Source organism: Lepus europaeus, chromosome 9, assembly GCF_033115175.1.
Source record: "Lepus europaeus isolate LE1 chromosome 9, mLepTim1.pri, whole genome shotgun sequence".
In the NCBI taxonomy this organism is placed as follows: Eukaryota; Metazoa; Chordata; class Mammalia; order Lagomorpha; family Leporidae; genus Lepus; species Lepus europaeus.
In genome coordinates, this window is record NC_084835.1 from 123,250,834 (window position 1) to 123,276,169 (window position 25,336).

Here is a 25,336-nt window from a genome sequence, read left to right on the forward strand (position 1 = left end):
TATTTATTTGAAAGAGTTACACAGAGAGAGGAGAGGCAGAGAGAGAGAGAAAGGTCTTCCATCTGATGGTTCACTCCCCAGTTGGCCACAACACCAAAGCTGCACCGATCCGAAGCCAGGAGCCAGGGGCTTTTTCCAGGTCTCCCATGCGAGGGGCCCCAGCACTTGGGCCATCTTCTGCTGCTTTCCCAGGCCATAGCAGAGAGCTGGATTGGAAGTGGAACAACCGGGACTTGAACCGGTACCCATATGGGATGCTGGCGCTTCAGGCCAGGGCGTTAACCGACTGCGCCATAGCACCAGCCCCACGGACTTACACAGAAATTTTCTAACAGAAATCACTCATGGCTGTGAGTAACACAATCAATAAACTTGAGCACACACAATATGAAAATGGCCGGAATGAGGCGAGAACCAGCCCAGCCCGGGCATATGTGACAGCCGCTTAAGGCCATGAGGAACCCCAACGGATTCCAAGGTCAGAGAGCACAAAGGCGCAGTTCTTGGCCACAAAGCAATAACTCAGGATCAGCATGGAAAAGGAAAGTCATTTAAAATGTTTAAATATCCTATGATTGCAAATACCTTGTTTGCTTACAGATTTAAAGTTTTTTAAAAAAAAAAATATTTATTTGAAAGGCAGAGTTAGAGAGCTCTTCCATTTGCTGGTTCGCTCCCCGGATGGCCACCACCAGGACTGGACCAGGTGGAAGTCGGGAGCCAGGAGCTTCTTCCAGTCTCCCACGTGGGCGCAGGGCCCCCAGCACTTGCCCTCCCGGCCGTCGGCAGGGAGCTGGGCTGGGAACAGAGCGGCTTAACTGAAGAGGAGCTCGGACGTGGATGCTGGTGTCGAAGGCACTGGCTTGCCTTGCCACGCCATGACGCCAGCCCCAGATGTAAAGATTTTAAGAAAAAAATCAGCCAGGAGGTATAATTATTTAGAAAAAATAAGCAAAGCTGTGACTATCAGGATGGGAAGCCAGCGAAGCGACAGCCACAGGCAGGCGCTGAGGAGGAACTGTGCTTACTGTGAGATTCCGAACACAGGCGTCGCTCAGGAAGTCACCAGCAGAAAACGTGAAGTGAAACAAAGCCCAAGAAAGAAGTCGATAGGAGTCAAACACAATCTAGTGGACTAGACAAAGCAATAATGAGTTGAACAACAGAACCAAAAGCCGCCTATGTTGATGGTCAGCCAAACGGTAGGAACGGCTGACATGAAAACACTTTCTAAATTATAAATGAACAACGAGTTTACACTAATAAGTTTTAAAATCCTAAAGACATAAATTTTCCAATCTTTAAGGAACATGTTATCAAAATAAACAATGAATAGTGAACTTAAATAAACTAATAATTCAGAAAAAATGTTCTTTGACTTTTTTTTTATTTGATAGGCAGGCAGAGAGACAGACAGAGCTCACGTCTGGACAGACAGGTTCACTCCGCCAAATGCCCACAAGGGCTGGGACAGGGCCAGGCCAAACCCCAGAGCCAGGAACTCCATCCAGGGCTCCCATGTGGGTGACCGGGGACCCAGTACCAGAGCTGTCGGCTGCTGCCTTCCAGGGTGTGCGTTAGGGGAACTGGACCGGCGAGCGGAGCCGGGATTCGAACCCGGGCATTCCATATGGGATGCGGGCATCCCAACCTGAGCTTAACCACAGGCCAGTGCCTGCCCTGGATCTGACTCTAAAGAGCAGTGGGATTTTAGACAATGGGATCATTTTCTTAATCACAGAAATAACACACATGTGTTGTAATGAACTCAAATATGCCCAAATTTATACAAAATAGGGCAATGCCCCCTTCCTTTCTCCTAATCCCAAAGCTGGGTAGTAACCCCTGTTAAATGCAGACCTTCCACTGTCAACCTAAAAATATACTCATCTATGTAAAATTTACAAAAAAGGGATATTGCAACACATTGCTTTGCAACTGTCTTTTACTTTAACCACATTTTTAAAAAAAGTGACAGATGTGTGGTACTGAATCGTACGGATGAACCATTATACCAGCATAATTCAGCAACCTGGTAGAAAAAGAATGAAAAGCTTAACTTCATAGAAAATTCTGGAAGCCACACCCAACTTTTTCATAGTATGCATTTTCATGAACTTTTTGAGGTTCCCTTGTGTGCATGGATTTCAAAAATTGTTTACAACAAAATAAACTTGTCTTCTAACACTCCGTTTTCCAGGACTTTGTGAGGCGCCCTCTGACATGGCGGGTGAGGCTGTTTTTCCTCTCCTCAAGGAAATCAGCATCTAAGCCCAGCGTCCTAACCACGAGAAAGCTGGTCCCATTCCAGTGGGAAACAAAGCGCAGCAAAGGGGCCCGCCCGGAGGAGAGGGTCAGCCCAGCGTGAGTGATCACCCACGGGGACAGCGGACCGGGCGGCAGACTGCCCGCGTCCGTGCTGGCCTGCCCGTCTAACACACGTGTCCAGGCCAACACCAAACACAGCCTCATCTCCGCACAAAGAGCCGCACTGATCTTAGGGCCGTGGAGACACTCGCCCGAGGGTCCGGCCAGCTCTAGACTAGCCGTTCCCGCTTCTGTGGGGCGGTGGCAAAACCAGAAAGGGGGAGACACTGGTTCTGGAAGGACCCCCGGTGGGAAGGAAAAGAGAAGTGGAGTCAGGATGCATCCGACATCACCTGCCGAACGCCACGTGGGGTCCCTAGGATCCACGGGTGCTGACGGGCGTAGCCTGGTTCTAGCAAAGCTAGGATTAGGACTGATGGAGACCAGCGAGGAGGCGGCCCCTAAGATACCCACATCCCTCACTGGAGAGCCTGGATTCAGTTCCCACCTCCACCTCCACCTCCTGACCCCAGCTTCCTGCCAATGCTGACGGTGATGGGTTCCTGCCACCCATGGGGGAGGCCTGGACTGGAGACTGGCTCCTGGCGGTTGAGGGCAGGCAGGTCGGGGTGGGGGGAGTAGATGGGAGAGTCTCTCTGCCTGCAGCGCCAGCACCCGGTGTGCGTGCTGCTCTGCTTGCATCAGCTCCCTGCTGATGTACCTGGGAGGCAGCAGAAGCTGGCCCAGGTGCTTGGACCCCTGCACCCACGTGGGAGACCTGGAGGAAGCTGCTGGCTCCTGGCTTCAGTCTGGCTCAGCCCTGGCCATTGTGGGCATCAGGAGAGTGAACCAGAGGATGGAAGGTTCTCTCTCTCTCTCCCCCTCTCTCTCTGTAACTGTCTTTCAAATAAACAAATACATCTTAAAAAAAAAAAAAAACACCTTACCATTGAATAATTTAAAGACAATTTTAAAATGGCAAAAGATCAGGCTAGGTGTTTGTCCAAAGATATCCAAATGGCCAATAATAAGTAACAGGCACCCACCAGCGTTAGCCATCAGAGAAGCACGCATCAGAGCTGCAGCGAGTCACTGCTTCGCGCCCCCGGGGGCTCCGGTACCTGTGTGGGGGAAGTCCCTGGTGCTGGCGGTGAAGAACCTGCCACACAGCGTCCACGTGTGCGCTTTCGTCGTGAACTGGACTGGCTGTGAGGAGCCCTTCACAAAGTCGTCATTACCCACAAAGGGGATTTACCGCCTGAAAGACGGCGATCCCTCGGTCCCCCTAGGAGGAGAGACGGACGGGAGGGCCGCTGACTGCCCGGCTACGCCGTTCTGGCGGTGAGATTTTGGGCAGGCCCTGGCCTGTGGCAGATTCATCCAAAAACTGAGAAGCCGGAACTTCACAAATCCTCCCACAGGGTCCCCGGCCGAGGTTGAAAACGGATCTGTGCTGCTCCTAGGCAAGTGAGGGCGTGATTCAGAAACCAGACCTATGTAAAGCACAGAGCAGCAGGCACCGGCGGGCTGGGAGGATGGGTGGTTAGCGTCTCACTCTCGTCTCTTGCTGCTCCCCAAATCCTTCATAGCAAGCACAGTTAACTGGATACCTGGAAAAGCCAAAAAAAAAAAAAAAATGGTAAAAGGTGTGTCGCATCCGTTCAGTGCGATAACTCGATAGAAACCCGGGTCTGTTAAATGCATCAGCCCAGAGCAGGCCCCTGTGGCTCTCCGGTGATGTGTGGAGCTATTTGAAACCCCGCAGTGTTCTCCGAGCTGGGCTTCTCCCGCACAGAATGAAAGGCTTTGTGTAAACCCGTTCTTGTTTTCACACTGAGTGTAGCCCCTGGCGCGTGGCTTTTGGTCTTCGGGCGTTCCTGCCTGTGCGAACTTCATTCTCCCTCCCAGCGAGCGGATGGAGGCGAACAGGCCGCACCCTGGGGTTTCTCGTGCCCGCCTCCCGGCTGCCTGGCCCGTCCCTGCACCGGGGCAGAAGTGACCCTGTGCGCCCGGTGAAGGCAGCCCTAACCTCTCCTGTCCGGTCTGGGGGCGCAGCGAGCGCGGGTTTGGAGCAGAGCGCTCTTCCCGTGCGCGTCCGAAATGGCACGCAGCTCCGCGGGCTTGGTAGGAACCACACACCCCCACGCGTGAGTCGCAGCTCCGCCAAGTGCGATGCGGGGGCGAGGGCGCAGGCCCCGGGTGCCCGCCTGCTGGGACCCGAGGCCGACCCCGCGGTCCCAGGGCCTCAGGACGCCAAGTGCGATGCGGGGGCGAGGGCGCAGGCCCCGGGTGCCCGCCTGCTGGGACCCGAGGCCGACCCCGTGGTCCCAGGGCCTCAGGACGCCCGCGCTTCTCCGCCAGACCAACCCCTCCCGCACCCTGCAGGCGTCCGCCGGTGCCCTGGGCCGCCGAGGGGCGCGGCCCTGCGCGGGGAACCCAGAGAGGCAGGACCCGGAAGGCTGCCGCGCCTCGGAGTGCCCCCGGCTTTGTCCAGTGGTGTGGACGGACGGGAAGCGAGTTACTGTGAGCGCAGACACGCCTGGTGTTTCCGGGGGCGCACTCGGTTGGGGCCCAACTCCCGCAGCCTCAGGGGTCCACGCCCCCGGCGACTGAGCGCGCAGAGGCGCGGCGGGGACTCCAGGCTGGGGACGCAGCGCAGCCCCGTCCTCCCCCGAGGCTCGGGGTGCGGATCTGCGGGTTCCCCGGCTTCCCGCGTCGGCGCCTCCATCGCTGCGCGCTCCCAGGTTGAGAGCTGCGCACCCCGGGGGCTTGCAGACCGAGTGAAATGGCGTTCGAGGGGTGGGGTTCGGTAGGATGCTCTGGGTGGGCGAGATCTAAGTGACACCCTCAGCGCCGCAGCCTCTGGCCCCGGGCACGGGAGGCCCGGCCTGCGCAGCCCTCTGTGCGTGCGAGCTCCTTGTTAGCGGCGAAGATGTGATTTCGGAGGCAGTGACACACTTCTTGAACACTTCTTTAAGTGGTTGTTTGTGCAAAACCTAGACTTCCAAGCTTCTAGGGCCATGCGCCTTGTCCGGGTGCAGGCGGAGCCGCAGACGCCAGCTTCGAAGGCGCAGGGGCCAGGGACATCGCCCTCAGGCTGGAAGCCAGCCCTGCCCCACCAAGGCGATGTGATTCGATGTGATTCGCTCGTTCCTGTCGCTGGTCATCTGGAAGCTTCGTTGGGCCAGTTCTGTTTTAGACATCTTCACTCAGTGTCTGGATTTTCCGAAACACTGGAAAACAAATCCATGGTCGGCTGGCCCCTGGAGCCTGTGGCTCCCTTGGTTCACCTACATAACGCGAAGTTACAGACGCCCGCGGCAGCACCCTCCTAGGCGCACCTACGCACGCACAGCCATGCAGATTTTGTATTTGTGTTTCTGTGTGGACTGCGGTGGCATTCCGCTCACCCACTGTGCCCACAGCCTGTTCTGGACTCTTACCCTCCCCGGGAATGTGCCGTTGACAAACTGATGCTTCCGGTGTGACTTTGCCGCGTGTGGGTTTGACACGGACTGCCCTTGGGTTCGTCCCTTTGTAGCCGGCACCGGAGTTCATCCCTGCCCCAGCTCCCCAGGAAATAATGGCTCCTGACATTGGTAGAGTTAAAATATAGGATTAGTGATCAGCTTTTAATGTGCAAATTAAGTATCTACTATGAGCACTCCGCTTGCCTTTTACCCATCTTATTTAGCCCAAATTCTCTGCTGAAATAAATGCAGGTGGAGGCCCACAGGGGTCCAGTGGGAGCACAGAGAAGTGGGAGTACAGACAAGAGGAGTGCCGAGGAGGAGCACTGGGGAAGGGGGCGTATTTCTGCTTGCACGGAAATCCGTCAAGACTTGAGAGACGTTAATGGTTAACTCCCAAAACTGCCAGGCCCCACGCTCAGCCTAAGACGTGAAAGCGCTGACGGCACTCCCTCCTTCAGTGGGGAGGGGAGGGCAAACCTGCAGTGTCCTGGTAGCACAGGGTCTTGTTCTGGGCCACAGTGGTGCAGGTGCGCTCCCATGAAGGCACAGCACAGAGCCTGCCTTCTCCCCGGGCTTAAGGACGCCCTTGGCAGCAGCACTGGAAGCCACACGCAGCTCACACTCAGGGCGACCTCCTGGAGGCCACTCCCCTGCACGGAGCCCTGGGCTGAAAGCCGTTCTGTAGTTTGGAAACCCGAGAAAACACTTGGTCACGTCAAAAAGACACGAGAGTCTGCCGCTCCCGCCACAGGAGGGGACGTGTTGCAGAAGCTATCTGGTTTGCAAGGACAGATTCCTGACTGGACATTTCTCCTGTTAAATAAAATCCCTGCCTTTCCTTAAAAACAAATTATCTGCCATTTTCATAGAACTTCCTTCCTACCATTTTGGTGGGATTTTGATTTCTTTGATTGCTTTATTTCTTATACCACACAGGGTTAAGTACAAGACTTTAATTTTTATGTTGTTTGAACTTATCCTTTGGTCTCGGAGACGATGAGTTTCAGAAACACAGGTGCCCAGGATCAGCGGCACCGGGGAGGAGGGGGCTTCAGGCACTGGGGAGGAGGGGGCTTCAAGAACCACGTGGCCTGGTGGGACCACACCTTATGTTTGCAGGGGGGCACTGGGAGGTACAAGCATGCCACGCATGCTTCCCACACTTGACCCTCCAAGGCTCTGTCGTCATCTTTGTGTGGCAGTGTACAGGCGAACAGGAAAAGTACAATTAAACTACTCAGGGAACTGTGGTCCTAACAAACGGCCTCTAAGTGGCTCCCGGGGGATTGTTCTTGCTATTTCAATAGCAATGCCCGTTTAAAAGGATACCACTGATTTCTAACAATCCCAGGCCATATATTGTTAATAGCCTTTGAGAAACTTAAGCCACAAATAAATTAACCTTACAGATCCCCTTCTCTGTGCACTTGGCCAGGCAGCCCGGGAGGCCGGTTTTGTGGCAGCGGATTGCAAATGAACATGGCGTTTGCAGAGCCCAGACTCTTACCCCATGGCGGGCGCACACGCACCTCCGACATCCTTGCTCTCAACCAAATCCTAGGGGATTTTTGAACAAAGACTGAACTCTTGTTTTGATGAATGTTCAGTGGAAGCCTGATGCGTGTCTCTGGGTGGGGCAGGGAGTCTGGGGGGAGGGGGCCAGCTGGGGGCAGCCCCGCCTTCCTGCTGAGTCAGCAGCCTTCCCAGGCCTTGGCCTCTGACCTCAGTGGGCGCATTCAGGTGCTGCGTGGGGGGCCAGGCCGGTCCTTCCAGGGCCAGGGCCACAGCCAGGAGCTCTCCTCCGTCCCCTGTGAGCAGTCCAGTGACACAGATCCTGATTTCCCAAGCAGCTCAGCGACAGACGCTGGCGGGGCACGGCTTCCTTCCCCTTTGCCGTGTGCTCGCTCTGTGCAATCCACAACTTACACAAGAAAAGTACAGCACGCTGGGATGTTCCCCGTCGGCCAGGCCGCCAGGAAGCAGGTGCTTATGTCGTGTAGGTGAGAATTGTCAAATATCAGAGATTTCCACGAGCCATTTCACCGATGTTCACCAAAACTGACATCTGCCTGCACTAGTATTGTGGTTTGTATCCTGGCCACCCAGAGGTTTTCTCCTGAGCGCTCCTGTCGTTCAGAAATGGGTGTGTGCAGGTGCAGCACTGTTTGCACCATCACGAGCCCTGAATGATTGCGGGGAGGCACTTTTTTTTTTAAAAGATGTATTTATTTATTTGAAAGTCAGAGTTACACAGAGAGAGGAGAAGCAGAGAGAGAGAGAGAGAGAGAGGCCTTCCATCCGATGGTTCACTCCCCAAGTGGCCACAACAGCTAGAGCTGCTCCGATCCGAAGCCAGGAGCCAGGAGCTTCTTCCGGGTCTCCCATGTGGATGCAGGGGCCCAAGGACTTGGGCCATCTTCTACTGCTTTCCCAGGCCACAGCAGAGAGCTGGATCAGAAGTGGAGCAGCCAGGACTAGAACCAGCGACCGTATGGGATACCGGCACTGCAGGCGGTGGCTTTACCCGCTACACCACAGCGCCTGCCCCAAGGTGCATGTTTTCAACAGGTTGGTCCTCCCAGACAGCAGCCGGGTTGGAGCGGCAGAGCTGTGGTGGGGAGGGTGAACCCCACGCGTGCATCTCGGGAAAGGAAAGTCGCAGTGAGGTTTCCTTCAAGGTGTTTCCGTTACCTGGACACAGCCGTAAGGTGTTGTACGTGGAAAATGAGGGTAGGAAACAGCCTTCAAGGATGAGAAGAACTAGTGTGGTTGTTTTTTTTTTTAAAAGAATCTCTTTTGTCTGTAATTCTGTTGAATAAATACCAAAAATATTCAGTAGATCATCAACACTCTCTGGCAGACTAATATTTCTTTTTCAAAGTCGTGGCAGCAGCTGCTGTCGGGTACCTGAGACACCAGTGTCCTGTTGGTGTGAGGCGTGGGAGAGGTTTGTTTCCAAACCTTAAATCGAATCGGATTGGAAAGTTGGTAAGATCACGACAGTGCACACGCGTGACGGAATCCAATCATGTTTTGCAAGAAAAGTGACTGAGACGTGTCACCAAAATCGGATAAGGAGGGTAGGAATGACTCCCCAGTTAATGTCACTCGGGCCGTGGCCACTTGACGTTTGCCAAGGTAGCCAAATAAAGGATGAATTGGTATTTCAGATGTTACCAGGTAATTTAGACTGCACTGGCTGCCTGTCTAAAAACATCACTGGCTGCCCTAAGTGAAAATGCCCATTTACACCTTTATCAAATAGTTATGTCTCCCAGTTTTTCTTAGTGGTTCTGTAACCAAAATCAAACGCACCACTAAAAAGAAATGAAAATAAAAGACACAAATGGTACTGGGGAAGCAAAGCCTGCAAGCCTGGAACTCTGACACACAGATGGCTGGGTAGAACCAGAGGAAACTATGGTGCCTCGATTACTTTATTAATTTTTGAGAGCAATCGCCGGGGCACAGAGCTCTCTCCCAGTGTTAGGGAAGGACCAGTTAACATCCCTCCCCTACGCACATGCACACGCATGCACACGCAGGCGGCACGGCACGTTGGTGCTGCTGTTTCCTGTATGTGACACTGGGGCGGCGGTCGAGCAGGAGGGAGCTCCCCCCTCCCGCCCACAGCCGTCCCCCTGTGGCTGTGGCCGCCCAGGGTACCAGGTCTGCTGTGGCTTGGAGGGAACCAGGGTGTCGGCTTTCACCTGTAATCTGATGGTGTCCCTCCCCGCACCCGTTACCAAGAGCCTCTGTGTGTGGGTAATTCTATCCGGGCAGAGACTTTTCCCACTCGCTGGGGTTGTTGCTCTCTGTGTACTGGGCTGCATCTCCATGGTGATGGGAAAACACGATGGGCAGGGGGAGAGAGGGCCAGGCGCAGGAGCCCCGCCGCCCCCGCAGGCCCCGGGAGGGCCCGGCTAATTTCTATGTCAGGTTAAGGGACGTTGGGACTGGGAGATCAAAGAAGGTTGGGGGGGGGGGACTCTGGGAATGGGGGATTTTCATTGTGTTTCGTATAAATACAAATGTGTCCAGGCAGAGAAATGGAAACTGGGAGAGGTTCGCTAATAACACATCTGAAAATGGGTACATGGCCGAAATTAACAGGCTCTTGGGTAAATTCAGGCAGCGAGGACGGTCTGGATCAAAATGGAAAATACAACTCACTCGAAAGCACTGGTGAAATTTCCAGGCTCCCGGCTGAACTGCCGGGGTTTACTGAGCCCGGCTGAGGGACTTCCGCCTTGTGCTGACTACAAATGCCGGGTTGTTCATGACGCTTGTTTCGTACTAGGAGCTACACAGTTAACTTTCTGCGCTGAACGGCCTTCATGGGGCCCGTTGTGGGGAGGGGTGTGAGAGCCTGCTGCCCAGAAAGGGGCTTTGTGTAGGGAGGGGGCCCATTAGCGAGACAATTAATAAGCCTGTAGCAAAACTGATATGATGGCAAATGGCTTCTATTCAGTTAACTCAATTATTAGTGCTAATTGGGGCCAGGTGAAGCATGGATAATTGAAATTCACAGATAATCCCAAACCCTCTATTTAACCAGGAACTTCAAACTTCTCCCCCATCAACCCAATTAGCAGAAGAGCTAGCAAACAGAAAAAATGGATTACATTGGATTTCACTTCCCCAAAGATTGTTACTGTGATGTTTTATCAATTAATTTGGAAGGAGAGCCAAAGATTAACTATGTGCCAGAGACTAAATTAAGAGTAGTCCCCAACAGTGAAAGGGGAAAAGATGTTCTTCCACGAGTTTGTTTACCAATCTGTCGTTTGAGCTCAGGATGTCTTTCTCGGGCCACAACATCGGTCCTTGTGATGCCCAGGAGCCAAACGGCAGTGGAAATATTGTTCGTAGTCAACCCCCTTTGAATCCCAAAGCCTTACTCCCCCCACCCCTGCATCTCTCCGAGACTTAATCCTAGATTTTCTTGATTGAAGCTGAACTCATGTCATAAAACCGACCATGGTACGGGGCCGGCGCCGTGGCATAGTGGGCTAAGCCTCTGCCTGCAGTGCCGGCATCCCATATAGGAGCTGGTTCCGGTCCCAGCTGCTCCACTTCTGTTCCAGCTCTCTGCTGCAGCCTGGGAAAGCAGTAGAAGATGGCCCAAGTCCTTGGGCCCCTGCACCCACATGGGCGACCTGGAAGAGGCTCCTGGCCTCGGATCGGCCCAAGTACAGCTGTTGCAGCTATTGGGGGAGTGAACCAGCAGACGGAAGGCCTTCCTCTCTGCCTCTCCCTCTCTCTGTAACTCTACCTATCAAATAAATAAAATCTTAAAGGAAAAAAGAACGGACCACTTTGGAGTGCACCACTCGGTAGCACTGAGTGCATTCTCAGGGCTGTGCCAGCCTTACCACCCCCCACCACATCCTGTCATCCAGAGCCTGGAGACCACCAGCCCGCCTCCCGTCTCCAGGGATTTGCTTGTTCTCGATGTTTCGCACCCATACAGGACCGTGCACCACCTGGGTTTTTGAGCCTGGCTTCTGTCACGTGGCCTCCGTGCACGGCACAGTGTATGTAGTGCCGCGTTCCTTCGCACGGCTGAACCACAGCCCCTGGTGGGAATGTGGCCTGCCCTGCCGATCCGCTCCTCACTGGTGGACACGCACTGGCCTCGCCGGAGAGCCACGTGGGGTCCCAGACTGAGAGCACTGGTCTGGCCCAGGAGACACTGACACCTGGGCCGGCTTCCTGCTTTTCTGGAAGCCTGGATGCAGGGATGTGAGAGAGCAGGGAGGGGAGAGAGCAGGGAGGGGAGAGAGCAGGGAGGGGAGAGAGCAGGGAGGGGAGAGAGCAGCACAACACTCCACGGGAGATGCTGCTCCCCTGGCCAGGGTGCCCTCATCCCAGAAAATCCACACGGCCTGGCCAACCGCACCTGCCGTCGCCCGCCGGCTCCCACGTGCACAGCCTCGCCAAGGTGGAGGTGGGCACGCCTTCCGGAACCCCCAGGGCCCACGCCCCCTGTGGTAGGACAGGAGGACCCCACAGCTGTGGTCTTATCACCTGGGACATGGATACGTGTTTTATGTGTGTATGTGCATGTCTTACACACTAACACGCACACACATACCTGTACACGACATGGATGCTGTACCGCACATAGGAAGGTAAGTGTGATCTTACGCAACAATGCATAGTGTAGCTGTTGTTTAACTTGTTCCGTAAATTCATTGCACATTCAAAAATAAAATTTGCTCGCAATCCAATTGCACCAACACATGAATGGGTGAGTTCTGCGTGTTTCCTTCCAGCGCTTGTCACACAATATACAAAGTCTTGCGTTTGGCTTTTTCTGCCATCTCGTCACTTTTTTCAGGTGTTCCATAATTGAAGATACGTAGGGGCAGTGTCTGGTCATCACAACTTCAAAGAAGGGACTGTGGCGGCCAGGACGGTGCGTGGGGCCCCTGTCCTGCAGAGGGAAGCTACGGAGGAGAGCAGGCAAGCAGGAGCTACGCCCTGGGCACGTCCGAGCCGAGCGAGGCCCTCGCCGGTGTGGTGGTTCAGACTTCCCCGGGAACGGCTGTCCCAGAGGGTGCGGCAGTGTGGGGAGGCCGCTGCTGCTGGCCACTCTGCCTCCCCCGTCCGTGTGACCAGGTGGACACAGGCGAGGCCCAGCAGAGATGGGCGGGGCCCTCCCACCAGCAGGCAGGGGCCTGGCTCTCCCCCTACAGCCTCCGACACTGCTCCTCTCGTACCAGCCGCCCCGAGTTCTGGAAGCAGGCAGGGGACGCTCATTAGCACACATCCAAGGGCAAATGTGGAGTGGACAGGGCGTCCAGCTCCTGGGCCTGCTGCTCAGCCTGACCGGAGGCAACAGGATCTTCAGTTGTATTTATTTATTGAGAGGCAGCGTGACATAGACGGGGAGAGAGAGAGAGGTCTTCATCCGCTGGTTTGCTCTACAAGTACCTTCAACAGCCAGGGGTGGGCCAGGCTGAAGCCAGGAACCTAGAACTCAATCCAGTTCTCCCACATGAGTGGCAGGGCCCCAAGTACTTGGGCCATCGTCCACTGCCACCCAGGAGCCTTCGTGGGAAGTTGGATTGGAAGCAGAGTAGCGTGGACTTACATCGATGCACTCTGGTACGGGATATGGTGTCCTAAGCACCAGCTCAGCCCACCGCACCCCCAGGCCCCCCCACGAGGGGCGTTTTCTCTAGCCAAGGTCCAGGCTCTGAGGTTGGAAGTTGCCCCCACGGGGCACCTGGGAGGCACTGGGGCACTGGGCTTCACTGGCCAAGGACGGGAGGGCCCCCAAGAGGCCCGGGCCATGATGGCTTCAGTCCGGGCATCCCTGAGCGAATCTGCTGGCCCCCGGTCTCCCGTGGGGGCGTCTCTGCAGCTGCTCTCCGGGCCCAGGAGCTCACGGGAGCAGCGTTGTCTGCAGGGCGCTTCCCTCTCTCGCCTCTCAGTGCACGCCCTCTCCCTCTCCGTCCGCTCTGTCCATCAGGTCAGCCTCTTCTCGGCCGCTCTGTCCTCTCGTGCTGCACACGGGCTCCCGTGACTCGGGCTCCAGCTGTCTGCTTTCGCGTCTTCTCTTGGGCAACAGTGACATCCAGGTTCTTCCAGCTGCAGAACCCACAGCCCAGACGGGCTCGTGCCCGGAGCTCACCCTCTCCCCACCCAGCCCAGGCCGTGCCGGCAACCGCCCCAAACATGCTGCTGCTTCCGGGTTCTCATGTTCTGTGCGGTGCAGGAGGCACGCAGCAACCAAGGTGCACACAGAGACCCTCAGCGTAAGGACAGGAACTCCCGTCCCCAGGAAAGGGGCACAGGAGTGCAGCCATGTGGGAACCTCTACGTCCCCAGTTCCTTCTTCCAGAGCGTGTGTTTGCACACACGAGCCCTGCCCCTGAAATCTTGTCAGTGTGGAGATCTCGTGTGCCCCGGGCCGTGGACCCAGGGACAGCTTGCGCCTCTCGATGTCCTTTCCTGTCTTCCTCTGTGTGCCCGGCACTGAGCACTGAGCTAAGGGCCGGAGTGAACCCTGTTTCACGGCTGAGGAGGCGCAGGCCGTGTGTTCCTGGTAGCTCGGTCAAGTACGGCACAGAGGCCGGAAGTGGTGAGAGTGCCCACAGCGCAGGCTCGGGCAGCCACTCTGGGACCTCAAGGACACAGTGGGCAGGAGCAGCAGGTGAGCTGAAGGGCAGGTGCCCCGAGGCCCCACTGGCCCCTGCAGCTCAGGACCTCGCGTGCTCCTGGGGGCCCGGCTGGCAGGCTAGGCTTTGCCCTCACATCGGCGGTCCCCGGCTGGGGACCACAGCTGGATGGGACACCCCTCTCCGGGGAGGGCCATTCCCGGGGGGGCCCTCAGCTGGGGGCTATCGGGAGTCGGCACCTCTGCAGCTGGGGCGGGGTGGACTCCGGGTGGACGTTACAGGCGCCTGCCTACGTTCACCTCTCGCCTCTTCCAGGAAGCCTCCCTAGCTTGCCGTGATCAGCCTGCGCTCTCTCCCCACATTCCCCACGGCTGTCCTGAGCCATCTCAGTGGCGACAGCTGTTGTGGGTTTGAACGGTTTCTCAGCCAGACGGACATCCTGCTGGTCCATACTCACCTTTGTAGACACCTGGAAATCCCCACCTTCAAACTGATTATGGGTGGACGGCAAGGGCCTGCTCCGTGGCCGTGCAGCGTGACAGGTGGCCAGGGTGACTCAGGTGCGGTCTGTGTTCCCGGCATGGGTGGATCCCAGGCCGTCCTGATGCCGTGAGTTTGCACGGCCCCAGGTGCCGATCCACATCCCTCCTCTTCCGGTTCCAGAGAACGTCGCTGTCACAGCCGATGGGTGTGGATTTGCACAAATGGAATCATTTCTGCTTGAGATGGACGATCGAGGCTAGGGTGGGAGGGTGCTGTCCGCCCTCAGTTTACTTCAACAGCGCGGCACGGCAGTTAGGCGCCTGCTCCGGTCCACGTCACCTGCGTTTCCATGCTGACCCTGTGCCTCCCAGCTGTGCCCGGCGCCACGTGCTCCAGGCTCCCACCTGCAAACAGGGGTGGGGGCCGCACTGACTCCCAAGGTCGTTGGGAGACGAGAGAACAGCTCTGGACACACAGCCGGTGCTCCGTAAAGGCTCCACAGGAGCATACAGGTTGGAGAAGCGTGAGCGAGCACGCTGGAAGGGGCAGAGAAGCCAGACGTAATAACTCGGCCTGCGATGTGGGGGTGACCCTGTGTGCCGCCGCTCCCGTTGCCTGCGAAGGGGCACAGATCTGCAGTCACTGAACACACGGTGTGGGTGGGCGTGTGGTGTCTCCCTAGATGTGGGGAAATTAGTTACATGATGGTGCCCAAAGGAAGTAAGATGGGCGGAATCCAAAGTTGTTTACCACTAAAACTAATTGGCTGCGCAACATCAGGGGAGGTAACAAAACTAGTAACAAGTGTGTAGACATATGGCTAGTCCTATAGAAATCCCCCCATAAGGTGATTTTTTAAGTGATTGGTTGGTCCTTAGCCCTGCCCCAGTGACTCTGCAGTTTTGTGCTATAAAAGGTTCTGTTTCCCACGAAGTAAATGAGTCCTTGCTAGACTTGGCTCCCCGCTGCGTCTGATTGTCTCCGGGATAGGGAGGCTGGGGAACGGGCGAGCGGCGCACTCACCTTTCCTCGGACCCAGTCCATCCTTGTACGGGTGGACTAAGACCCAGCACCTAGAGCCTTGACTTCTCCTAGGGAGCAGAAAGGGGGTCTCCCAGGAGGCACGCGGGTCACAGCTGCACTGATGACACCGATGGTAAGTGGGGGAAGGTGTTGGCTCTCAGCCCTGGGGGGCGGAAGATGGCGTCAGACCCCCTCACACCCAGCTGGAGCCAGGGGCCTGCCTAGGCCGCAGGTGTCCCCCGCCCAGGACAGACGCTTACCCTTTGCCGGCAGCCCTGCTCACCATGAGCTTGTTTGGGAAGCAGCACGCGTGTCTGGCTCTGGGCAGCTGGGGGCCTGTTCCCTACCATCCCGACGGAGAACGTTCCAGAATGCATGCTCCACCAGGCCAACCGCTGCAGCTGCGCCGCTGAGATTCGACACTGGGACACACGGCGCTGCTCCAGCCCGAGTCAGCACGCGGACACCACTGGGCCGAGTCCACTTTCCCTGCGAAAGCTTCACATCTCCCCGGAGAACCCCCAGATCTGAGCGAACACCTGCCTCTTTGTAACCCGCCACAAAGCGACATCGGAACCTCACAGGCACGCCCCAAAGAGGACTTTTAGAGCCACGTCCGTGCCGTCACACAGGCCATGCGTACTCATTCCAATGCTTTGTTCAGTACTTCTTTAAAGATTGATTTAGGGTTTATTTAAAGATTTCTTTAGCGCTGTGGCGTAGTAGATAAAGTTGCCATCTGCAGCACCGGCATCCCATATGGGCACAGGTTTGAGAACCAGCGGCTCCACTTCCAATCCAGCTCTCTGCTATGTCCTGGGAAAGCAGTAGAAGATGGCCCAAGTCCTTGGACCCCTGCACCCATGTGGGAGACCTGGAAGAAGCTCCTGGCTCCTGGCTTTAGCTCTCTCCAGCTGTTGCAGCCATCTGGAGAGTGAACCAGTGGATGGAGGACTTCTCTCTCTGCCTCTGCCTCTCTGTAACTCTGCCTTTCAAATAAATAAATACATCTAAAAATATTTATTATTTGAAAGGCAGAATTATATAGAGAGAGGGAGGGACAGAGAGAGCTCCTCCATCTGCTGGTTCACTCCCCAGATGGCCACACTGGACAGGGCTGGGCCAGGCTGCAGCCAGGAGCCAGGAGCTACTTCAGGGTCTATCACGTGACTACAGTGGACCAAGCACCTGGGTCATCTTCACAGCTTTCCCAGGCCATAGCAGGGAGCTGGAGCAGAAGTGGAGCAGCTGGGACTCGAATCCATGCCCATGTGGGATGCTGGAGCCGCAGGCGGCAGCTTCACCTGCTACATCATAACATAACGCCAGGGTGGACAGGCCGCCGTGCGTGGGGATGCTACAATGTTCAGCACAAATGCTCAGAGCTGGCAGAGTGGAGCCACTTGCTACGGCCTCCCCTGGTCTCTCCTGTGCACTCCAGCACCTTCCAGGGTGGGGACGCCTGGTCAGCAGGAACAGCGTCCTGTCAGAGGACCAGCGAGCAGGAGAAGGGACAGCCACCTGCCTGGGGTCCAACGCGGTGATCCTGAGAGTTCTAGACGTGGTGGAGGCAGAGGAGGGCAGACGGACGGAGGGATGCAGCTCAGCTCTGCAGGGCGGGGCTCGTGCGGGGACTCAGGCCCCCAACCCGACTGCTGGTGAGGGCTGCGGGTGCCAGTGGCCTGAGCACCATGAGAGGAGCCCCATGCCAGGCCTGGCCAGAGGGACAGGTGTCCCCGACTTGGCTGAGTGTGGAGGGCGAGAAGAGGAGGTGACAGCCGAGCAAAAGTGGGAGGGTGGGCCAGGTCGGTGACGGGGAGGGGCAGGGACATCCTGGCCTCAGTGTCTCTGCTCCTCCTTCCACGGGGTCCCTTGCCGGCCCCTCCCTTCCTGCGCACCTGGTGCCCTAGGCCACGTGGGGCTGCAGCAGTAGCTCTCAGACGGCTGCATGTTTCTCTGTGCCGCACCCCGGGCGCGTGAACACGCGTCTTTGTCGTTTTCCCGGATCCTCAGCTGCACCCCGGGCTGTGTGCGATTTCTGGGGTGGCTTTCCTATGGACCAGGGACGCCCGTGAAGAATCCAGACAGAGCAGTCATGAGCCGGCTCACACAGGGCCACCTGGAACCCACGGGCGAGTGCAGATTTCCCGGGTGCCAATCACAAGAGCCTCACGTGGAGCCAAGTCACCCACAAGTTCCCACTTTCATCTCACCCCGTATTTAGGAACTAGAAAATTAGATATCGCACGATTTAGGAGTGTCAAAGAGACGGCAGTGAGTGAAGGTAATTCTACAAATAATAGATCAACCTGGCATTTTCTGCATCTTTAGAATAAAAAGTTTGACTTTTAAAAATATTTATTTATGGGGGCAGTGGAGAATGGCCCAGGTGCTTGGGCCCCTGCACCTAAATGGGAGACCTGAAAGAAGCACCTGGCTCTTGGCTTCAGATCGGCACAGCACCAGCCGTAGTGGCCAACTGGGGTGTGAACCAACGGATGGAGGACCTTTCTCTTTGTCTCTCTCTCTCTCACTCACTGTCTATAACTCTACCTGTCAAATAAATTTTAAAATATATATATTTATGTATCTGAAGGGCAGCGGGCAGAGGTGGGGAGATCTTCCATCTGCTGCTTCTCCCCCAGATGCCTGTAACCACTCAGGCTGGGCCCAGCTGAAGCCAGGAACCAGGAATTCCATCCAGGTCAGCCACAGTCAGCAGAGGGAGCTGGGCTGGAATGGAGCTGCTGGGACTCCACCCAGTGCTCAGAGATGGGTCACCTGCTGCAGCCCAGTGCCAGCCCCAGGGGAGCACACTTCAGCATCGGGGGGGGGGGGTGGTCTGGGGACACACAGGCCCCTGAGCCCACCCCCTCCAGGGCTTCTGATTCAGAGCAGGGACCAGCCTGCGGTCCACCTGGAGGTGAGAGGCTATGGAGGGAGGCATCCATGGACCCCTGGGCCCTGGCCCGAGTCACCCCTGGGCAGGGGTGCACATGGGGCAGGTGGAGCACAGGGCGCAGACCTGACCTTGGGACTTCACCCCTGCACTGAAGGCTTTTACAGGCCTAACGGACTTAGGACTTCATGCGTTTCTTCTGGACTTGAGTTTTTATGATGAGAATGTATTGCTTGGGAAATGGTATTTTAAATTATATTTTTTCAACAAATCACAGACAGTTCCTTTGCTAGGGAGATGGGTGACCCCCTGGGCTCTGCGTCGCGGGTCCAGAGCCGTATCTGAGATGGCCCTGCATAAGCGGGTTCAGCCCGCCGACCATCAGACGACACGAGCCCACAGGCCCCTTCCTGGCGATAGGCGCGCTGTTTGTGGTTCAGGCAAACCAGCTGGGGAGCTGTGCTTGCTTCTCCCCCTCAGCCACTTGTCCCGAAGTTCCACTTTCTCTCTGCTCCCGTAGGTCTCCAGAATTCATCACACTCGGCACCACCGTCCCCCTGACGCCACGTTGGATCCCCATGGCTGCCCACCCCACAGGACACGGTGGGACTGCCTGCACGCTCAGTGCCCTCACTCTCCCGACACAGCGCTCAAGGCTCTGCTTGTGCTGGGCTTTTCCAGCCAAAGGGGCGAGGGGACGGTGCCAGCTGGGCAGTGCAAGCCCTCCAACCCCCAGTCTCAGCCTCCAGGGTCCCCGAAAGTTCCACTGTGCCCCCCGATGGTGGTGCTGGTCAGACAGTGCCACACACCCTTCCTCTTCCGTAGGAAATGCTACTTCTCTGAATCCCTCGGTAGGGTGAAGTCCACAATCCTGCTGGGAACCACGGCCTGGGGCTTTTCAAGCCCCCTGATTTGTGTTGACTTTTGAGAGCCCCACTTGCAGCTGCTCGGCTCTGGGGGTCGCTACTCAGTCCCACGCTGTCTGCCGCAGGTGCCTCCGGCTGTCAGCGGTGCTCTCGTGGGCACACAGGACACCGAGAGTCGTGTGTGTGTGTGTGTGTGTGTGGACACCCAGCTTTCCACTGCAAACTCCCAGCCAGATGTAACACCCAGTCCTGCGCCAGGGAAGGGGAGGCTCGGCCCCCTCTGCGGGCTTCGCTCCGCAAAGGAAGGAAGAAAACCTCACGGAAGAACCACGGCTGTGGTGTGGACAGCATTGTGGCAAAGTCACACACACTCAGACAGACGCTCACACACACACACAAACATACACACACATATACACGCACACATACTCCCAAACTCCTATACACTCACACACACTCAGATACTCATATACACAGACATACACACATATACTCTCACACTCATATACACTCATACACTCACATACACATAATTTCACATACACACTCTCACATACACATACATACTCACACTCATAAACACTCACATAGTCACACACTCATATACACTCACACACACTTGCATTCATACACACACTCACATACACATACATACACACATATACTCACACTCATATACACTCACACACACTCATACACATACACACATATACTCACACTCATACACTCACACACTCATACACTCACATACACATACATGCACACACTCAAACACATTCACTCACACTCTCACATTCACACACAAACATACATATACTCTCACATTCATTTATACATACACACACACTTGCACTCACACACTCTAACACACACTCATGCACTCACACTCACACATACACTCATACACATACTCACACATACATACACTCTCACACTCACATATATGCACACTCATAGTCACATACACTTGCATACTCACCCATACTCACACATACACACACACTCACCTACACATACACATGCACACTCATATACTCTTGCCCATAGACACACTCACACATAATCACACCCACATATACACACTTGCACACACGTACACAGTCACACACTCACATGCACATATATACATATTCAAACTCACATATACTCATACATACTCACATGGACACTCACGTACACACACATAGTCACACACTCACATGCACATACACACATACACTCACACATACACACTCGTACTCAATCACACACACATACACACACTCACACATACATGCTCGTACTCAATCACACACACATACACACACTCACACACACTCACACACTCACATGCACACTCACACACACTCACACGCACTCACACACGCCCACTGTGTTGGTCCTCTGGCTGATGATACAAGGTGGAACTGCACCTGTTTCTTTTGGGCAGCCACTTCTTGCCCTGTGGTAGCGTTTCCAAGGCCCAGGCACAGTAGCAGGCGGCAGCCGCACATGTGGGTATCCGCTGGCGAGTGGCCGGCCTGGCTGTTGCGAACAGGGCTGCTCCACTGCTGGGCCCACGTATCTGCTCCAGCCCAGCACGCTCCGACCCTTTGTCCCCAGGTCATTGCCCCGATGTCACCGAGCCCCCGGGGCGAGCACTGCCATCGCTCAGCACTGGTGGCCTCGTTCGGAGCTCACTGCCTTGGCGACCGTGAGGAGCAGTGCCATCCTCTGCCTTCCCTGGTGAACAGACATGACCCTCCCTGCCTTCTGCAAGCCAGGCTCTGGCCACACTGTGGCCTTTGGCTGACAACAGCCCTGAGGGTGTGGGCACTTCCCTGTCTGGGGCCTGCCTCGCGGCGCGGGGCCCACATGGTGCAGCAGCTCAGCTGTGTGGTGCCGTCTCACCTCCCCGGGGGCGCCCTGAGCCCCACGAGCTGCACTGGCCCCGCACGGTTGGCTCCAGGGTGGCACCAAGACCTGGGGAAGACACTCAGTCTGCCACGCGGCCGCTCCCATTTGAAAGTGCGTCCATCGCAGTTGTGTCCTGGGACCCTCGATCCAGGTTCTGTGAGCAATGAACCATGCGTTCGACTTCCGAATCACGAGTGCTCATTCGCTGGACGTCTGGTAGAAGGGGAAAGAGCAAGACCTCTGGCATTCTGTGGTCTGGGTTCGAATCCCGACTGTGCATCCAGGTATCGGGCACCCAATTTAGTGTCCCCTGTCTGTGGCGCTGGGATGGCACCCCCGCTCCCTTCTCCAGGATGCTGGGGACAGAGCCTGGAAGAGCTGCTCTGGCCGGCGGAGCAGTCCACAAGCGACTACATGATTGTTCAATAGGAAGACAGCACAGAAGTAAACAAACCTCACTCTGTCTCTTTAAGAATGAATGAAACTATACTGAATATATTTTATGATGTTCTTTTTCTCTTCTCCATTTTCATTGTAGATTTTCGTGTAATTTTTAAAAATCCTCAGTGCTTTAAAGCAGGTTGTTTCAAGAGACGGTATTAGGTTGAATCACATGAAATCACCCCTTGAGTGGAAAATGGTCGACATAAGCAATTTCACGTGGTTTAGCGGAATATTTTTTATTTTAGTTGGAGGTTCTATTCCTTTAAGAAAAACTGGCATCAAATAACTATGTCCATGATTAACAGGGTGCCATAAACGCTGCGGCACTGGTTAGGGATGCCGGCGCTCATTTGCAATGCTGAAGTTGCACTTCTCATCATTGCATTTCAGAGCTGAGAGGTGCTGAGAGGTGCCGAAGAGATCATTAATCCAACATTGTTTCTATGATATGGAAATTAAGCCTCCAAGACGTTAATCACACACCCAGGACCAGAGCTGCTACCTCCTGATTTCCATTCCGGTCCTTGTCCCGTATACAGTGTGCATGCTGAACAGCCCAGTATCCTGTCAAATTTGCATGTAAAAAGATCACAGGAAGCCCAGGGGCCAGCACTGAAGCATAGTGGGTTAAGCCAACGCCTGCGTCCTGGCTTCCCACATGGGTGCTGGCTCCAGTCCTGGCTGCCCCACTTCCGATTCAGCTCCCTGCCAACGTCCCTGGGGAATCAGCAGAGGATGGCCCGAGTGCTTGGATCCCTGCATTCGAGTGCCAGACCGGGATGAAGCTCCTGGCTCCCGGCTTCAGCTTGGCCCAGCCTTGGCAGTTGCAGCCATCTGGGGAGTGAACCAACGGGTGGAAGATCTCTCTTTGCCTCTCTCTCTCTCTCTCTCTCTCTCTCTCTGTAATCTGCCTTTCAAATAAATAAATCTTTAAAAAAGAAGGAAATCATAGTTCCACTGTAGCACAAATGAGACAAAATGAAACAACCATCTGTTCAGACATCAAACATTTAGCTGACGTCTCTGCTGACCTCTTCACGCTTGGGGCAGGCACTTCAGGCATGGTCTGGACCCCAAGTGGTCCCTAAGTGTCCCGCCCTGGAATCTGCCTTCCCGCCCAGGCCCCACGCACCCCTCCACCAGGTGGGTTCTCTGCCTCGGGCACAGCCCCCACCTCAGCAGGATCCCAGCTCGGCCTCTCTGGTGGGACCGCCCTGCCCCAGCGGGCTCATGGCTGCTGATACTTGAAGTCAGGAAGTGCTGTTCTTAGAGCTGAAATCTGACCGTGTCCATCTCATCCCTGCCTGCCTGCGTGCGAGGCAGGGTCGGGGGACAGCCCAGGCGGTGGGCACCTGCTCAGCCCAGGCCAGTAGCAGACTTCCGGCTGCCCTGAGCTCAGCCCAGGACTGTCTGGCTGTAGGGGACAGACGTCCTTAGGAGAGGAGCAGGGTGACTCTCCTGCGGCTGAGCTGCGCTGGACTTGTCTGGCCCTTGTGGTAACTGGGCCAGCTGGGAAGCAGCTGTTACCTTGGTGAACGCAGGGGGAGTCAGTCGCGCAGGTTTAAGTGGCGGATGCCGCGGGCTGGCTTCAGTGTGCGCACGACTCCAGGGGGTGACCAGCTGTGGCAACGCCAGATGCAGAAGGAAAATCAAGCCCCTAGGTACCTGCCACCCAACCCAGGCACCACCCCCCTCCAGGCTCTATTTTTTTTTTTAAGATTTTATTTATTTATTTGACAGGTAGAGTTACAAACAGTGAGAGAGAGAGAGAGAGAGAGAGAGAGAGAGAGAGAGAGAGAGAGAGAAAGATCTTCCTTCCGTTGGTTCACTCTCCAAATGGCCGGAACGGACGGAGCTTTGCCGATCCGAAGCCAGGAGCCAGGTGCTTCTTCCTGGTCTCTCACATGGGTGCAGGGGCCCAAGGACTTGGGCCATCTTCTACAGCTTTCCCAGGCCACAGCAGAGAGTTGGACTGGATGAGGAGCAACCGGGACTAGAAATGGCGCCCATATGGGATGCTGGCGCCGCAGGCGGAGGATTAACCAAGTGCACCACAGCACGGGCTCTATTGTAGGGCGCTGATGTAGCAATGGGCACACCCCTCATTTCATTCCTTTAGCCGGGAGGGTCGGGCACGTGTCCCCATTTGTGTCTCCTGGACTCACTCCCTGGAGGCAGGGCTCAGTGCTTGTCCAGTGAGTGAACACGTGTGTGGCAGGGTGGGCCCATGTATGGGGCTGAACTGGAGCTCGCAGGCCTGGCTTTTGAAATGGGGCTCCCCGCAGGGGTGGGGCAGGGCAGGCTCTGGCCATGGCCACCCTTAGCAGCCCTGTGTGAACGTCAGCCTGGAAGAGGCCCCCGTGTGGGTCTGGGCTGGTGGGCAGCGGGCAGGCTGGACTCAGCGCTGGGAGAAGCACCGTGGAAGGGGAAGGCTCCCAGAATTGGGGGGGGGGGGACTCCAGTTCAGGAATTGTCTAGAAGGTGAGCAGGGACAGAGACCCCCACCTCACCAACCACGTACGGGGAGACGCATGCATGTTCGTGCGTTTGTTTTCTTTCTTATTCTGTTACAAGAAATGACCTGTAAGCTGCCCCACAGCCAGTCTACAGAACTTGCTGCAACTGTTGAAAAGCAGCTCTTTCAAAAACTGGGGTTTGACGCGGGGCCTGCACCTGCCTCTCTTGGGCTCTTTTTTGAGCACTGATTGCTGATCAGATGGTATCTCTGACAGAGGTCCACATGTGTTTGCATGTGTGTCTTTGTGTGTGATGTGCGCATGCGTGTGTGTGCACACATGTGCCTCGTGTGTAGGTGGAGTCATAGTTTAAGTCCACTGTTTAAACAGCTGGCTCTGGACGATGTTTTTGAATGGGTGAGTGTGATTCAAGAAAACATTTTCAGAAAGAAATGGAGGCTGGTGTCGTGGAGTAGTGGGTAAGGCAGCCGCCTGTGACACCAGCATCCCATGTGGGCGCAGGTTCAAGTCCTGGCTGTTCCACTTCCAGTCCAGCTCCCTGCTAATGGCCTGGGAAATCAGGGGAGGATGGCCCAGTCCTTGGGACCCTGTACCTGTGTGGGAGACATGGAAGAAGCTCCTGGCTTTGGCCTGGTCCAGCCCTAGCTGCTGTGGCTGCTTGGGGAATGAACCAGCAGATGGAAGATCTCTCTTTCTCTCTGTCTCTTCCTCTCTCTAACTCTGGAAATGGGGTGATGTCCAGGCCTCGCTCCAGGGCCAGCTGTGGAAAAGTCCAGCTCAGACACAGTCCCAGCGCCCACGGAGACTCTGCCCCAGGCGGCCTGGTGCCCGGGTCCCAGCACCCACGGAGACTCTGCCCCAGGCGGCCTGGTGCCCGGGTCCCAGCGCCCATGGAGACTCTGCCGCCCAGGTCCCAGCCCCGTTGTCTGAACACCCAGCCACTGAAGACTCCTTCAGGGCACCATGACACCAATGGTGTGACGCCCACGCCAGACCCCTGGGCCGTCCTCTGCAGAGGGCTCACAACTCCGCGTTCTCTGCCAGCTCTCCCGCTTTGCCACTGTGGTGAAGGACCTGGGTGGGACCATCGTCCCGGGGCCTCTGTGTCCTCCAGTCCCAACTCCGGGAGGGAGTGGGCTGGCACTCTTGTCTGTCACATGGCACGCTGGAGGCACAGGGGCTCACCTGGGACAGAGGGCACCAGCGTGTGAGCCGCCCAGGGCCTGGGCCACCACTAGCACTGGGGAGCAAGGAAGCTGGCCGGCCTCCCGCTCGTCCCAGTCCCGGACACAGAGAGGGAGGCGCAGGGGAGAGGGCCTGGGCTCCCGGCCCCTCAAAG